At 29.6% G+C, this 16,847-nt stretch overlaps 1 long non-coding RNA gene across 1 annotated transcript; it reads right to left on the reverse strand.

The window, feature by feature from the left end:
- Positions 1–4,965: 4,965 nt before the first annotated feature.
- On the reverse strand, positions 4,966–16,837 carry LOC132938687 (uncharacterized). Its single transcript, XR_009663937.1, has 3 exons — positions 16,549–16,837; positions 8,489–8,705; positions 4,966–5,102 (listed from the first exon to the last, which is right to left on the reverse strand). It is a non-coding gene; the product is annotated as an uncharacterized LOC132938687 (long non-coding RNA).
- Positions 16,838–16,847: the final 10 nt, after the last annotated feature.

A 16,847-nucleotide genomic window follows, 5' to 3' on the forward strand; every position in this document is an offset into this window, starting at 1 on the left:
TAAATTTAATTATTATCAACAGTTATAAAAATGTTGTTGGATTAAATTGTAATATAAAATCAGAGAATTGTAATGGAACCCATCGATTCCGACAGTAATATGGCATCGATTTTACCGATGCAGGTACGTCATAATATACACATTCCAATTGAAATGAAATTGATTGTTTTTATATTTTTAAGCCAGACCTATAATTAGTGGCTTGTATAAAATAATTCGTTTCCACTGTTTCTGATTCCCGTGAATTCCCACACAATATATTGACATTGTGTTCCCAGAAATTGCCTATCTCTATACACAGCACAGATTTTATTTTTTATAAGTTTCATTTCCGTTTGATTCGATTCATGTTCAATATGTAAACCAAATTCAAAGCTGCAAAGTCACTCCCGAACCTGATCAAACACATCAATATGCTACACGAGAACATGCCACTTGTCATATCTATTCCATTATTGGAATTTAAATTAATATTGGAGTGGATTGTATTGTATACAGAGTGATCCGTAAGACATTTATTATAATGAGTGTTTTACGTTAAATTTATCCTCAAGTATAATATAGATAACTAACGGTATTTTTAAAAACCATAATATGACGAATTATAATATCATATGTGTGTTATTTTTCACGTTTACATATTTACATATTGACGTTAGATTTACTTTTGAATTACACAGTAGATTAGTATCGGAATAATTAGTTTGTTAACTTTACCTATCGAAATCAATTTGATCAAAACTTTTATTATATGACTTCAATCTATACGGAACATAATGAAAATAATAATGTATAGTCTTTACGTGTATTTATCTGGCACGTGTAAAGTTTGAAGATAATGGAACTTTTAATAGGTTTAATGTGCTTTAAAACACAGTATAAACACGTTAAAACAAAGTTGTAATTTAAGCCACCTCGTGATTTATTTTGCAAGGCTTGTGTATGTGGTTCTAAAAACTTGGTATACGATTACACATAACCCTATTACATTTAGTGGAATAATGTGCATTATCAAAAATAAGGAAAACTTTAATTTCCAAGTATTTCTCTAACTTCATCTATATTATTAAAACAAAGATAATCCACTCATTAGTTCATTTACATGGTACCGTTTAAAAGATTTAAATCAAATTAACTTAATATGCAAAATTGACTTGCTAACTTGTTCTAATTTTCTAAAAACTACTCGAGTAATTTATTATTTAACATAATATATTAATATCATAAAATCAAGACGTAATTTAATCAAAGTGAATAAAAATAAATATATAATTTTATTTAAAGTAAGAAAATAAATTATCTAATAATAAATACCTATCCATTGACATTAATTTATAATTAATATACTAATCGTAGTGGTGGGGAATAGATACGTAGTAGTTAAATCCCACATGGCCTTTATTCATAATTTAAAATAACAGTTACTTTTTTATATAGAAGTGTTTTTTGTGCACTTAATGTAAGTAGAAAATTTAAAATACTTTGTATTTTGTAGTAATTGATTAATAATTTTTGAATCTCTATCTATTTCTATTGTTTTATACTGACTACTGAATATCAACCATTTCCATTTGATAAACTTTTTACTTTTTGCCTAAATTCAGAATTCAAACTGTAATAGGTACGAGGTACAACTAAGAATATGGAGCATGAAAAACTGGAAGCAAATCGTACAGTTCTTAAAATAACTATAGATTCTTTACATTTATCTGATTTGTGTAAGTATACAATGATTAAACATTTACCAATTGTTTAAAATATTATAAATCATGCCGGTATCTACATAGACTTAAAAGAGAACATTTTTATGAATTAAAATACTGAAAACCTATTTTATAGAGACACAATGACTGAAGTAAGCGTGAGTAATAATTTTGCTAATATACGACTTCCTATTTTTTCTTAATTTAACGTAATTTTTAAAACGGCCCCAATGGGTCAACATTGTTGGACATCCAATGATGAGTGGATATTAATCTCAAAGAAGTGCTTGATGTCATGTCTCAGGGATGTATAAGATTTTCAAGTGGTCATACATCTAGCCATCTAAGTGTGACAGTGTATAAGTTCAATGATACTGATTTTTTCTCTATATCAATTTCTTTATAGAATTGTTATGACAATATTTATTTTTAACTATCGTTTAAAAAGTTTTGCTGGAAATCATTGTTGGAAAGGTCCACAATTGTAAACTTTAAAGTTAAAATTACATTTTATTATTATACTCCTCAAAAACTCATTACCTATACGAAATGTATTGTCAAATTAATGTATCGATATAATTGGTATATTTCTCATGACTCATATAAAATACGGAGTAAGGTATTATTCCATTGGGTTCCTTCTTATTTTTATGAAATATCCATAAAAATCGACAGTGTTTATTGCAGTCCATATTATGTACTTATGCTTTCTTTCTCTTATTAATTCTACTGAAGGCACTTAAAATAAAAGTGTAGATTGTTAAAAAAAAATCACATTTTTTAGCACTAGGTAAATAATATTAATTCTTACTACTTTAAATAGACCAGTATATACATAGGGCAGGTACTTACATTAAAATATTAATATTTAATAGAATCACAAACATTTTATGTCTAGGTACGTATACTATTTATAAGACACTTATAGGGTATAGCATAATAAATTAGGTATTGAATTGATTAAAGATTTAGGTATCAACGTGTCATTAAAAATCAATAATTTTTAACTTAAAGTTTACTAATTTTAATTTCGATGAATAATCGAATCATCTAAAATAACAATATGAAATTATTGTTATGGGTACTTTCAACTTTTAATATTCAATCAGAACTAACCATTCAAATACATAGTAAGTAATAACACAAGGTCCATATCTAAATAAATTAATAAATATCAAAGCCATGCGCCTATTAATTTTGTCTAACAGTTAATCACAACAAATTATATTATATCATAATTCATAAATCCTCAAAATCATTACGAAACTTCACAGTATTCAATAATTGATCAATGTTAGATCTTAGATACCAGATCATTATCAGTGATGTTTAAAATGTATTGTTGGAAATACATATAATAAGCAATTTAAGAACTATGATTTTGAAATAATTTACTTCAATAAATTTACACTGAGCAAGTACCTATAAATAAACAAATAGAGCAAATGTAAAAAAAAAAATTTTAACTGAAATAAAATAGGTAAGTTTTTACCTAACACCAAACGTTCGATTAGCTTTAGAAGAGGATTTGTGTAGTATTATAGTTGAATAAAAACCTTTAGGTAGGTTATTATACCTATAATAATAAATTCTAGATTTTTACTGCAGCTGATATTCTATAAGTTGAATGAAAAATGGGATAAATTCTATATTTTAGTTGGTACTTAAACAACCTTTTATTAATTAGTTTTTTAGCGAGTATAACACATTATACAGATTTAAACTCACAGAGTCACGGATATCGTTAGGTAAAAAGTTTTATTGCGGTGGGTTGAAAAAAAAAACACGAACAACTACTAAAAATAATGGTGGTAAAAAATAGTCGGCTATCAGAGAATTTACTACCTACACACTAATAACGTACCTATAGGTGTTCTTCGTTAAATTATAGTTTAAATATTTAGCATTATTTACAAGATATACGTCAGTACCATGAAAATATATATAAATATATAATAGTATGTTATACAATATATGCATTCAGTACGCAGCGATAAACCTGACTTACAAACGTACCTACCACGATTCTTCATGTACAAATTAACTTGAGATGTTAATCGTCATTAGACTATTATTATACTCTCTATACTACATAATTTTTTTTATTGTAATATTAAAATATACAAGTACCTACCCAATTGCAATAAATTGTTAAGTTTTTTTTTTCAAGATATTCTATTAGATAATCTTAATGTATGCAAACGTTTTTTTCTATTTTAGACAAAAACGAATTATAGTATCACAAATCCAAATGTGTTATTTTAGTAATCATGCACAATATATGTTTATATTAAAATTTGAATATGACAAATATTAAAAATATTCTCTAAATCTTAAAATATACTTTTTATGGTAAATTTAGATTGCTATGTGATATTTAACTTGAAAGATTCATCCACATCCCATACCCATACACTTACAAATTATATGAAAACGTTCAAATCCGGACTTAACATGTACTTTATAAAGATTGACAAAAAGAGCAAATGTGCAAAATCTAAACTTTAAGTGCTTTAAAAAAAAAAAAACACGATTCAATATTCTATGTTTATAATAACTGAATAGCGCTGTCAGCAAAATAATTAATTATGAAATAAAAAATAACATACGGATTGCAATGAAATAAAACAATAAGAAACAGAGTTGGACAATCGTTTTATTTTCATTTCAGTCACTTAAACACAACATAATAATAGCTAGTGCATAGTAATAATTACTATTTACCTACCTACTATACATTTTTACATTTTAAAGCAATGATAAATTGATAAATATTTGTGCTATAAATACCATAAAACCGACGACTTTTGAAACTTTGGATAAAGTTATATCAAATAATTTAATATAGAATGGTTAGAATTTAATTATATGCCCAAAAAGTAAAATAATATTAAAACTAATTTCTACTACATGTAAACTAATGTAAACTAAAATCTGACGAGGGCAACTTAAAAATACCTATTAATTTAATTAAAATTTTTATCGAAAAAGTTCTCAACAGAATATTGTAGAGTATAGGTAGGTATTACTATTAAGGGCGGTACTTTTAATTGTGAATGGATTTCTCGAATAAAAAAAAATTACAAATTAATTTATAATCTATTTAAATGATTGATTCGGTATACCGAATTCGTATAACTCCGGTATTCGGTATAACCATGGTATAAATAGAGACTATCGATATAATTTATATTGACATAATATGACTATATATTATTTTATCTAAGCTAAAACGGATTATTATTATTTATTTATTTCCAATCAGAGTTGGATTATTACTTAACCAATATTCCAATCCAGTGAAAAATATGGCATCCATCACGCAGAGCCCTCACGTGTCCCTTGAGGCCTTGTGATTAATTTCCTTACTTCGATCTTTGAACTTTTCTAATATGTTACCTGTAATAAATTTTAAGAAGTTTCTCAAATGTATTGAAATTTCCACATTATACATTGTATTTTCGGGTTTAAAACTATAGGTGCATATATATTAAAAAATACATTAAAATAATGAAAGTTATGTCACATTGTTATGTCTCAATAATTTTTTTCATCTATGTACAAAAAATCATTTTCTTAAGAATTTTAATTAGTTATTTTTAATTATATCAGAAACTTAAAAATGTATTAACTGGTAATCAATGGCAGTAATTTACAATCGTTTATTCGTATGTAAAGCTAATCTAATTGTTTTCGTTGACAACATGATTTATTAACTTGAAATGTAAAACAATTATAACAAAATTTAAATTGTCATTTATAAATAAAACATTAAAAACGATGTTCATAATAAACCTAATGAACAAACGCAAAAATTCCATTGAAATGCAACAGTATTGTCAAGCTCATGCAGTTCATTCGAAGAACACTAGATAGAGTGACTGATTTAATGGGTCAATAAAATTATATTATTTTTGATGTTCATTAGCTTTTTGTTATGTAAATGAAAAATTCTACTAAACAGTAAAATTGTCGACTCATATATTATTTAGTAACATTTATTGATCTATCTACAGTCAGGGGTATAATTATAATGTAAACATATTTTTTCATTTAATATTATTACAAAAAAAGTAAACATTTTTCATTATTAAAGTTGTCTACACTAAATAGTAAATGCTTTGACCATTTTCTACTTTTTTAAAAATTCTTAAACCATTTTATACAGGTAATTAAATTAATTCAACCTACCATATTACTAAAAGTATTTAGAGTAAGTTTCACTTACAATAACACAAATTATAAATTACTTATTATAAAAAAAAAGGTTATAAATTATAATGTTAATGTAAATATCTAATTTTAAGTATAGATACTTATATAAACTTTCAATGGAATTCCGTGTTCACTGTTCATTTAAACTATATACAATGGAACCTCAGTATCTCGAAGTATTAAGGGACCAAAAAAAAATTCGACATACCTATCAAAACTTCAAGTTACCGAAGTAATTTAAATTATGTGAATAAATGATCGGGACTAAAAAAATATTTAAAATAAATGTCCTTTTTAAAACTATGTTAGATCCAAATTAAATAAACATTTAGGTTTTTGGTAATGCTTTCTTTGGTAAAACATTCCTCTTTAAAATAATACAATAGATTTGAAAAACAAAATAAATTGTCAGGAATTAGGATAAACTTTTAGTAATAATTTCTTTGGTATTACATTCGTTTTTGAGGTACACAAACAGTTTATAATAAAAAACTACTATAGATAATATTAACTATTATATTAAGTATTATATAGACTTACAAGAAAACATTTTTGGTCGTTATTTGGACTATTTATTTACTCGGGAGCTATTCACTTGATCGTACGGGCACTAGTACTAAGTAAGAAATCCCCCCCTCCCATGTGACATAAAATGTTCCATATTTCTGTAAAAGTAAATTAAGTAAAAAGTTTTATGTCTTAAGTCTTTTTAGCTGCAAGTACAAGATTTATTACATATCAATATATGATATATTATCATGTATATCTATAATATAAAAATTAATCGCTGAATGTGTTGCTAAGTGCAAATCTCCAGAGCAGCTGAACCGATTTCGTTAATTCTTTTTTTATAATATTCCTTGAAGTACAAGAATGGTTCTTATGGAGAGAAAAATTTTAAAAATTTAAAAAACTAAATATAAAAACGATAATATATAAGTAATCAACCAATAACCATATTATTATGGAAAAAAAATATGACATAACAAATAACTATAGCAATAACAATAATAATCACTTATTTAACATTACTCAAAAACAATGGTATGTTGTATATGGTCTATGCTCTGTGGTAAAATGTAAACGATATTATAGTATAATATATATTTTATATTAAAATACAACAGTGGCGCAACAGTGTATTATATATTGGTTGCTATTGGTTAATCGGGCATGTTTGTTGATTTGTATTATTATTTTTGTCAATGTATATATAAATGAATGTTTGTGTGTAAATTAGACCTCTGGGAAGAAGACATGCGGGCTAGTTTATATATAAATAGATTATAACAAAAATTATAACACAAAATATTATATTATGAAAAACGTCTCGTAACATTTCGCTAATTAAACGAAGTATATATTTTATAGAACTCCCTCCTATTCTCTGTAAATTTCCGTTTGGTCCAATAAAGCGCATTATTGTCATCGGACGGTCGAATACAAAGTTTAGTGATTTACGAGTGACAATAATGTTTAGAAGAAAATTCTGGATGTGTCATACGTACTACACATATATATATATTTATATTTTACACATCCCCTGACGTGCTGCGCGGAGAGAAACAAAGGCAGAATTTAAATCATCCCGAGAGAGTACAATAATATTACGACTTAATGACAATAAACACGTCTGAGTGCTTTCCCCGCAGACGTCATGTGGTGGCAATACTTACGCATAGATGATAGATAATACAACATCATCGGAGGCGTCTTATAATATTACAAGACACATGTACCGTGTCGTTGTCGTCATCGTCACTGGATCAAAATCGAGTATACGTGTTAACAACACGACGCAATTTTCTTACGTTCATTAAACAAATACCTAACCGAGCAGACGGTGCAAAAATATAATGGACACGGAGCATGGAAAATATAATATACCAGATACCTACAGGTGAATCAAATATTAATGTTAATGATCAGAATAAAATGTTAATAGGTACTTAATCGTATATAAACCACTCATATTATAATCCATTGCTTCGACGACGATTCGAACTTTATAATATAGGTAATACCACAGCCATAGACAAGCTCTTTTAATTCAACCTAATCAAACTAATTAGTTTTAAAATTCAGAGAGCAACACAACGGGTAAACATTGACTCGAATAGAGTAAGTAATAATAATTGTCATTAGACTACGTCCTATAGAATGTAAAAATTCAGGAGACACTGCGTTGATATCACACGTCCAATGATCATTTAGATTTTAGAAAATGCTTCATCTTTATGCAAATTTCGTACAAACTACATCCGCCAATGTGCTACTAGGTCATTTTACTTGATAATATGTTTATGCTTCGTAATGGTCAACGTGTAAAAATCTGCATAGTATATTTGTTGACAAATAATGAACGATGAAAAAGTGTTTTTGTGGTGGATAGTGAAAAACAAATCACGATGTATTAATAATTATTGAAAAACTACTACTGTTAATATAATTATATTGTAGACAATATATATATTATACATGACATCTTAAAAACAGCAGCACCCGCAGGTGAGCATGATTCACAAAGGTACACCGCACAGGCCAATGACCGTACTTAATTACCAATGTACCTTGAGATTACTGCTGGTTACGAACAACTTTGGACACACGTCGCACACTAGTACGTTTTCTCTCCCATATGCGTCTGCTGGTGAACCATAAGATTACCATTTTGGGTAAATCGCTATTGTTAGTTGTACACACATCACAGGGGTACTGCAGTCTCTTGACCATGCTCGTCCTCCGGCCACCATCAAGATCTCTCATTGCATTACCGTCAGTTTCGTCCTGGTATGGAAAAAAAAAAACAGTAGTCAACACCAGTTTTCTACAAAACCGATTTTGTTTATTTTTTTTTTTGTTATTCATAACGCGATAACCGTAATAGATACTGAAATGTCTACTAAACATTAATATTAGCATTTCCTATAGATACAATTTTCAAATCATTTGTTCCGTTTAATCTCTTTATAGGAATTCGACATTTCCGATTCATGTTGATAACATTATTGTTTCTAGTTATTTATATTTTTTTCCCAATCCTAAATTTAAAGTAAGTAGGTACTTATGTCGTATGTATGTGATCGAATGCTCGATAAGTCCTGCTGGGAGAGTTCCCCTATAATAATTTTAAAATGTTCACTCATGGCCACAGCGCCATCATATCCTTGACCAACTAAATATTAAATGTTAGTTAAAAATGTTGACAGACAATAATTTATTCTAGCTTAAAAATTAATCGCATACATCAGCTACCAGTATTGTATACTTACCCGTATGTGACGATTTTGCTGTGAGAAGGTGGGTGGGTTGGTCGTGTCACGTGTAAATACGTAAAAGGTACTCCCATTATAGTCATCGTTATGGCAGAGGACTTCTAGCATATATGTTTGCTTATTTGTTTTGCACAGCCGTTAAAGAGGACCATTTGGAAACCATTATTGTTTCATATTACGACTAAGCCAAAATCTGTAATATTATATACTGCATATTTATGTTTTTTTTTTTCGTTGAATTTTTGAGATTCTAGATATTTGTTTGTTCTGATCAGTTTTTGCATATTTTATTTTAAATACCATTTATCATAACAAAAATCAGTGATTATATAATTTTAAAGCCACCGCTATGACGTAGCATTATGATAGCTGGTATACCACTCATGGCACGCACAACTCACCACCAACACGAATTATACACGATGATGGAAATAATGTGTGTCACATTTGGCCGTGCGGGCCTCTATTCGATTAGGATTAATATTTAATAGGCACTTTTTCGTCCGCATCATAAAACCGACGATAGGACGATAACTTTTCAGATATACGGCAAGCAAATATTTTACTGTTTTGATGACAATATTTTAGACTCAGTTATTTATAGTTAATTGATTATTCGAATATATTCGTACGGACATATTGTCTATGTTTTATTTAACGCTATTCTTATTGGATATTTTAGATGATTTTTATTCTATAAATAGGTATTTACCTTAACCTAACCTAACCTAACCACTTGAGCGAGCGGGAAACATTAAATAATATCATGCACACCTGTATGTGTGTGAGTGTACTGTTAAGAACCCCTGAATACTGTTAGTTATATTATTCTATGGTTCTAGTAGTATTAATGTAATTTGCTGTTTAATAATGTTTCTTTCTATTGTAAACTGATACGTGTGTGACACAGGCGAGTAGGACTCCCTTCTCCATACGACTGGTCTAAGGAATCTGCTGAATAAACCCTTTTTGAACGGACGACCAGCTCGTATGCGGGGCTCGCACACGGAGCAGTTAGTGAAGTGTTGGTGTCACAACAGACCATTACAGAGCATTTCGGAGCATTTCATATAATTAAACGTTATTACAATTCAATAAAGAATATTATTTTGAGCCAAAGTAATTTAAACTCGTTTTATTTTATTTGTGCGGAATCGCTAAGTGCGCGTCCATAACAGTACTATATGACTACGGAGTATGGACCAAAAAGCTAGGTAACTAAAATGAAATATGGATCTTGTGGCTCATTAAAGGATAATATAAGATTATATGCCTATGGCCCGCGGCCCTTCTGGGCAAAAAATAAAAATAATTCTTATATTATAATAAAAATAGTAATAAATATTAAATCCCTTCTGGCTCAACAGATAATAATTATAATATAATAACGGAGCATAACATGTACCATATGATTATAATATGAATGCTGCGCAATTTGCAGACTGCCAAATTTTTATATTGAATTTCGGTTATTTTCCAATTATTTTTTATTATTAAATATGTATATACAAATACATCCATTCAGAAAGTAACTAAACAAATGTACTCAAACACTTTAAAAAGATATTTTATTAGCTTAAAACAATACTATAATATCAACTCACTGATCACAGAAAGAAACAGATAACAGTTCACAATATATAATATAAAAATGTATACTAAAATATGTAAAAACCTCTGAAGGCTTGCATGTTACTGCATTCAGTTATTATATATTATTGATACCTGCTTTTGTACAATACATATCATTTTTTTTTTTATTAGGGTTAAGGCTTCAACTACTAGGTTATTAGCCTGTGGTACTGTAGGGGAAGATATTGTAGATTTGTTTACACGTGTGTGTTTGTTTTGGCAGAATTTTTAATTTGGGCACCCGTAGGTATCTGCCATGCCCGGATGGGGGACACTTCTCTCCGGACACCGTGACTTGCCCGAAGAAAAATGCCGCCCGCGAACGAGGTTTTGAACCGGCGTCGGTGCGCGTCGCAACCGACGCCTTGGTCCGCTCGGCTACTCCGTTCCCCCAGCAGTTGTGTATTAATTATTGTGATGTGTTAAAAATTATAATTATGCGATATTGGATACACTTAAATGATACCTACCTATAATGTTATATTCTTGTATATAATATGTCACATGAAAAACTTATTAAAATACCAACATGTTCATATATTTATAACTACGTGATGTTTTATTTCAATATCGCGAGGATGCAATGCGTAAACATTATCAAAACATTTCACGAAAAAATTAATTTGTTTTTTTTTTTATGAAACAGTGTATGAATGTTTAATTAATATAGCATTGCAATGTTACACAGGGATTGTAATTTTCACATCGCGAAGATGGTTCGTAACCAGGGCTTGCATTTGAAAAAAAAATATTGTTTTACGTTATTTACAATCAAAACGTTATACAAATTTTGAGTTTATCGTTATTCAAAATTTAAACGTTATTCAACTTTTGTGTTTATCGTTATTCAGAATTAAAACGTTATACAATTTTTGCGTTTAACGTTATTCATAATTAAAACGTTATACAATTTTTGCGTCTATCGTTATTTAATATTTAAAAGCATTTAGATACCCGTTTTAAAAGTACACAGGCCGCAATTAAAAAGTATATGACTATGACCTTTTTTGGGGACATAATTTCCCTATTCTGAGTTTTAAGTAGGTATTGTGTAATTTTATTTATTTAATTAAATGGGTTAGATAACCCAATTACATATTATTTACAAAATATAGAGTACAGTGATACAGATTAAATTACAATATACATAGTTCGTAAAGAAATGGAAACAAAATAAATGATAAAACAGTATGATGATAATTAATCTTAAGTTATAAGTGATAATGTATTATTGAATTTAATAAATTGCCTAGGCTCTAAGGACTTTATTATAAAATAATAAATATAAAATATACAATTACTCAAACACTGACGACTGAACAAATCTGAGCAAACTGATCACCGAACACAATAGTTGAATAACTTGAATGGTATAAATTCCGACCGTAGTACAGATAGTACAGTACAATATTATCAGAGTATCACTATTATTAGCTATTGGTAATTAAATTATTCTATTAATACCTTCTTATTAAATTTTAAAATAAATCTAATACGGGATCTCCCGGATAGGCCGGATACGGGATAAAATTAATTCTTGGATCGAATAAATAATTGAATAATACTAAGTATTATTAAATAATTGGAAATTAATTATTTTGTTTAATGGAATACAATATATACCGTTTTGCGTTATGTTTTGTTTAATGATATATCATATATTTTGTTAAACGTTACGTTTTGTTTTGTGTTATTTATTTATTTATGTTTATCGTTTTTCGTTATAATTACGTTTACAAATTTCAATCGTTTTTTATCAAATATAACGTTATAATCATAACGTTATTATAACGTTTGCAAGCCCTGTTCGTAACAAACCTACCTAATGTAGGTAAGCTAGAAAGTTTACGGCATCAGTAAGTTACAAATTTGCGAAAAAAATATTTGGAAATGTAAATGGTGATATTTATTTATTTATTGTTATTAAACAGAATTACAGAACAAAAAAAAGCTTTACAATAAATTATCAACCTACCTCCTTTAAGCAAAGTTTGTGGAGAAGTACAAAATGTATAGCACATACCATTATTTTTTATGTACCTGCCTATCAATAGAAAAAAGTGAGATGTATACCTAAAACTTACATGCAAACTATTTTCATCCCCCCACCCCCAGAGGGGACTTGTCAGGAACCACCCCTGTGTAAGAGACCCGAGGCCGATCATAGACCACTGATATTTTTCTAGGGTAAAAATACTAAATAACATTTCCATTTCACCAGGAGCGGAGCCATGGTGGGGGAGGGGTCTAGACCCCCCCCCCCCATTTGTTAACAGAATTTAAAATTCTTAAGGTGCAAACCATATACTTTTTACATGTTAAAAAAATTTGGATCCCTTCTTTAAAAAATTCTACGAATTACGAGTATATCCCCCCCCCCGCAATGTGCTTAAGAGTATAGTAACTTAGTACCTATATATGTATCTTTAAGAAATCAGTATTATATATAATAGTCCACTATACTACTATAATACTATATATAGCTATAGTATTCAAACGAGTAGATCCTGTTGTCAACTTCATTTATCACCCGTTTTGATAAATAAAAGACAACTTACCTGAGTAATCCGTTAAGCTGCAAGATAAATACATCCCAAAGATTATAGTATTCTTATAGTTTATAGACAAGTGTCAAGTAGGTAATTCACATTGAACTAATTTTATATAATGATAACAAATATGAAGTAAAAAGCTATATGATTTCCAAGTCCTGAATTAAGTCCAATTTAATTTGAAAGATTTATGAAAGTTGTGATTACTGTAATTTATTATACTATTATACTAATATATACTATTTTCTTCTACATGTAATGCACTACAGAACTATTTTATTAAAACACGCAAGATTTTTAATTTAAAAAAAAATAATTATTTAAAGATACGATATAATATGTTATAGAAAAATAAAATAATATATATAATATAATATTACTTTTTCTTTCCCCTCCGTAGCTCCGTTATCTACAATTCATATACTTCACTTCACTTAACTAATAATATAAAATACTTTATTTATAAATCTATTTGATTTATATTCTTACAAATATTAAGGATTTTTTTGTTGTAGGTATATCTTATTAATTTATTATTAATATTTTATCTAATACCTATATATTATTGAGCAATTTCCCATTTTATTCATTCAAATAAAATATTATTATTATTATATTTAAGTGGTGTCATACTGTCATTTTTACAATATATTGTTTATAAAAATATTCTGATAGTCAATTTCTGAACATCTCTAAAAACAAAGACACAAATAAGTTGTCTCTTGGGTCTTAATTCTAAACTAGTAAGTACTAATAATTAATTCTAATTTAACAAAATCATTACCTATATAATATAACGGTTTGAGTTCATTAAAAACTAAAATGTATATAGTAAGCATTCTGCCTAGTACCTTGTGCCTAGTACTGCCTAGTACCTAAACATCCTTATTCAAATCTCGCATCTTTCAACATGTGGGTACCTACTGTAAGACCATACTAACCTAAATATATTTGATCCATCAATAACGCGCCTGACATAAAAACCACTTATTACTATCCTATTTACGTCCACAGTGTACGGTTTGAATTATTTATAATGTTTTATATTTTGACTTCAATAACGATTACTATGCATATTTTATTATCATAAAGAATAATCGGGGTATAATATCCTAAATTCCCTTATTTGGTGGTTCCTCCTAGCCATGTATACAGTTTATGCGGCTTACCTTTCACTTTGTGAGTTTCTGGCATTATTTTTAAAATTTTTAAGATTTCCGATATTACTTCGTTATCCCCAGTTTCCTTTATAGTTTTGAGTGCTTCTACCACTGACTAAACTTTTACTTTCAAACATCGTTTTATACCTATATGGCTAGATTTTTCTAAAATAACATATTCCTTTTCTACGTTTGTAGTAGGTAATAACCCACACTTCGTGGTACATTAAACATAGCTATATTATACGTAATATAGCTATGTATTACACTTATCCATCATATTCGTTAATATCCCGAGAGTCCACCACCATAATCATTATATTATAGATTTGTTTACGTAATATTATTATGTATAATAATATGACATAATATATCTTTGTACAGGGTAACTCTGGAACGACTTATCAGATCTTCATGATTTTTGTTTTTAAACGGAAGAGTATATCACGGAGAAGGTTTCTATGAAAGAAAATTTCAGGAAAATCTACCGGAAAAGTAGGAAATTTGGATGTAAAAAATACAACAGTTATGTCATCTGTCCAGATAAAAATAAACTAAATAATATAAAATGTAGTTTATTGTTGCAGATTCAAATAATAATAGAGTATTATAATATATTGGTTTCTATTGGTTAATTGGGCATGTTTGTTGATTTGTATTATTATTTTTTGTCAATATATATAATTGAATGTTTGTGCGTAGATTAGATCTCTGGAAAGAAGATAGGCTAATTTAAAAATAGTTAAATTTGGTTTTTTTTATTAATCTGATTTTAGTATGGTTAGGTTAGGATTTTGTATTAATTGATTATATAAATCCACCATAGGTAGAATATGACAAACTTGGTATAACTTTTATACTTTAGAGTTAAATCATACACTTACGTGCAAACAGTATGATGTCTGCGATGTACCACATGTAGATTGCCTACCTGATAAATGATAATATACTGCTGCGAATCAGAATTTTTATTCTGTGCAACGGAAAAGTTATGATTAATTTTGAACGCCATACTCCGAATATTAAATAACGAATTGAACAAAGTTGGAGTCATATAGAGTAGTTGGTACATTTAACGGGCTCCGAAGTGCACGGGTTCAGCTAGTTAATTATATTATACAACTACAGTAACGACAATCAAACGGCCCGGGAAACACGCCTAGCTGTGTATAGTTATATGGTGGGTTTTTTTTTTTCATTCCGTTTGCCTTTTTCCAAGCCCCACCCTCACGCGACCACCCCCCTCGCCCGAATGAAATACAATATTGTACTATTTACACACCGGAGACAGGCGTCTACCCTCTCGTCGCCACCGACACCCCTACCATAGACATAATATCATCATACTAGAGTACACACAACAATGATAATACAAATAATACCCTTATATACGTATATATACGGTATACAACAATAAATCGTGTATAGGATTTCACGCGTAAACTCGGCGAAGGTCGCAATACACCTCGTAGAAAAACAGATCCGTCAATAACTCACTATAGCTGCGGGGTCGCCGAATATACCGGGTGCGGTCAGGGTGCGGTGCGCCGAGGGCGGAGGAGCACAAACCGATGACGTAAACGCACGCTGGATGAGGAGCTATATGATGGAGAAGGCGAGTGGCGCTGACGATTGCGGAGAGGTGAATGAGAAAATTTAGGCCTGGCGGGTGGGTGGGGTTGGTTGTGCCGGGGAACGTGTTGCTGCAGTTTAACGATTACGGCCTCAGCAGCCCGGCCACAATATATACGTCGTCGCCGCCGCCGCCGACGAGCGTATATATAATAATATGTATATAGTCCGCGAGAGCTTTTCTTTTTCATTTTCCGCGACCGATTACATTTACGTGTATAGGCAGGTGTACGTATAGACACCGCGCGTAACAACAGTATATGCTTATAATAATATGTGCGCACGCAGCTATATATTATACTATAATACCCGACCGTTGTAATAACAACAACGAAATATAAAATATAATATCAAAAGGATAGAAAGCTGGTGTACGTACGTGATATCGGACGGTTAAAAAAGGATAAATCCATCATCTGACGCACCTGCGTGTATGCACACGCTTACAGCTGCGTAAAAATATAACAATATGAAGGTGAATAATAAAAAAAATCGGCGACGGCGGATTTGTCGTCCGAGGAGTGAGCGGGAGAGTAAGAGAGAACCCCCCCCCCCCCGCCACCCGAAAGCAGCCGTTGTATAGGCCGAGTGTACGTAGTGTTTTTACCTTCGAAGTGTGTGTAATTTTTATATAAATTTATGTTTGTGTATGTTTGGTACACGCGCGATCTGGGTCAG

The sequence above is a fragment of the Metopolophium dirhodum genome, chromosome 2, assembly GCF_019925205.1.
Source record: "Metopolophium dirhodum isolate CAU chromosome 2, ASM1992520v1, whole genome shotgun sequence".
Classification (NCBI taxonomy): domain Eukaryota; kingdom Metazoa; phylum Arthropoda; class Insecta; order Hemiptera; family Aphididae; genus Metopolophium; species Metopolophium dirhodum.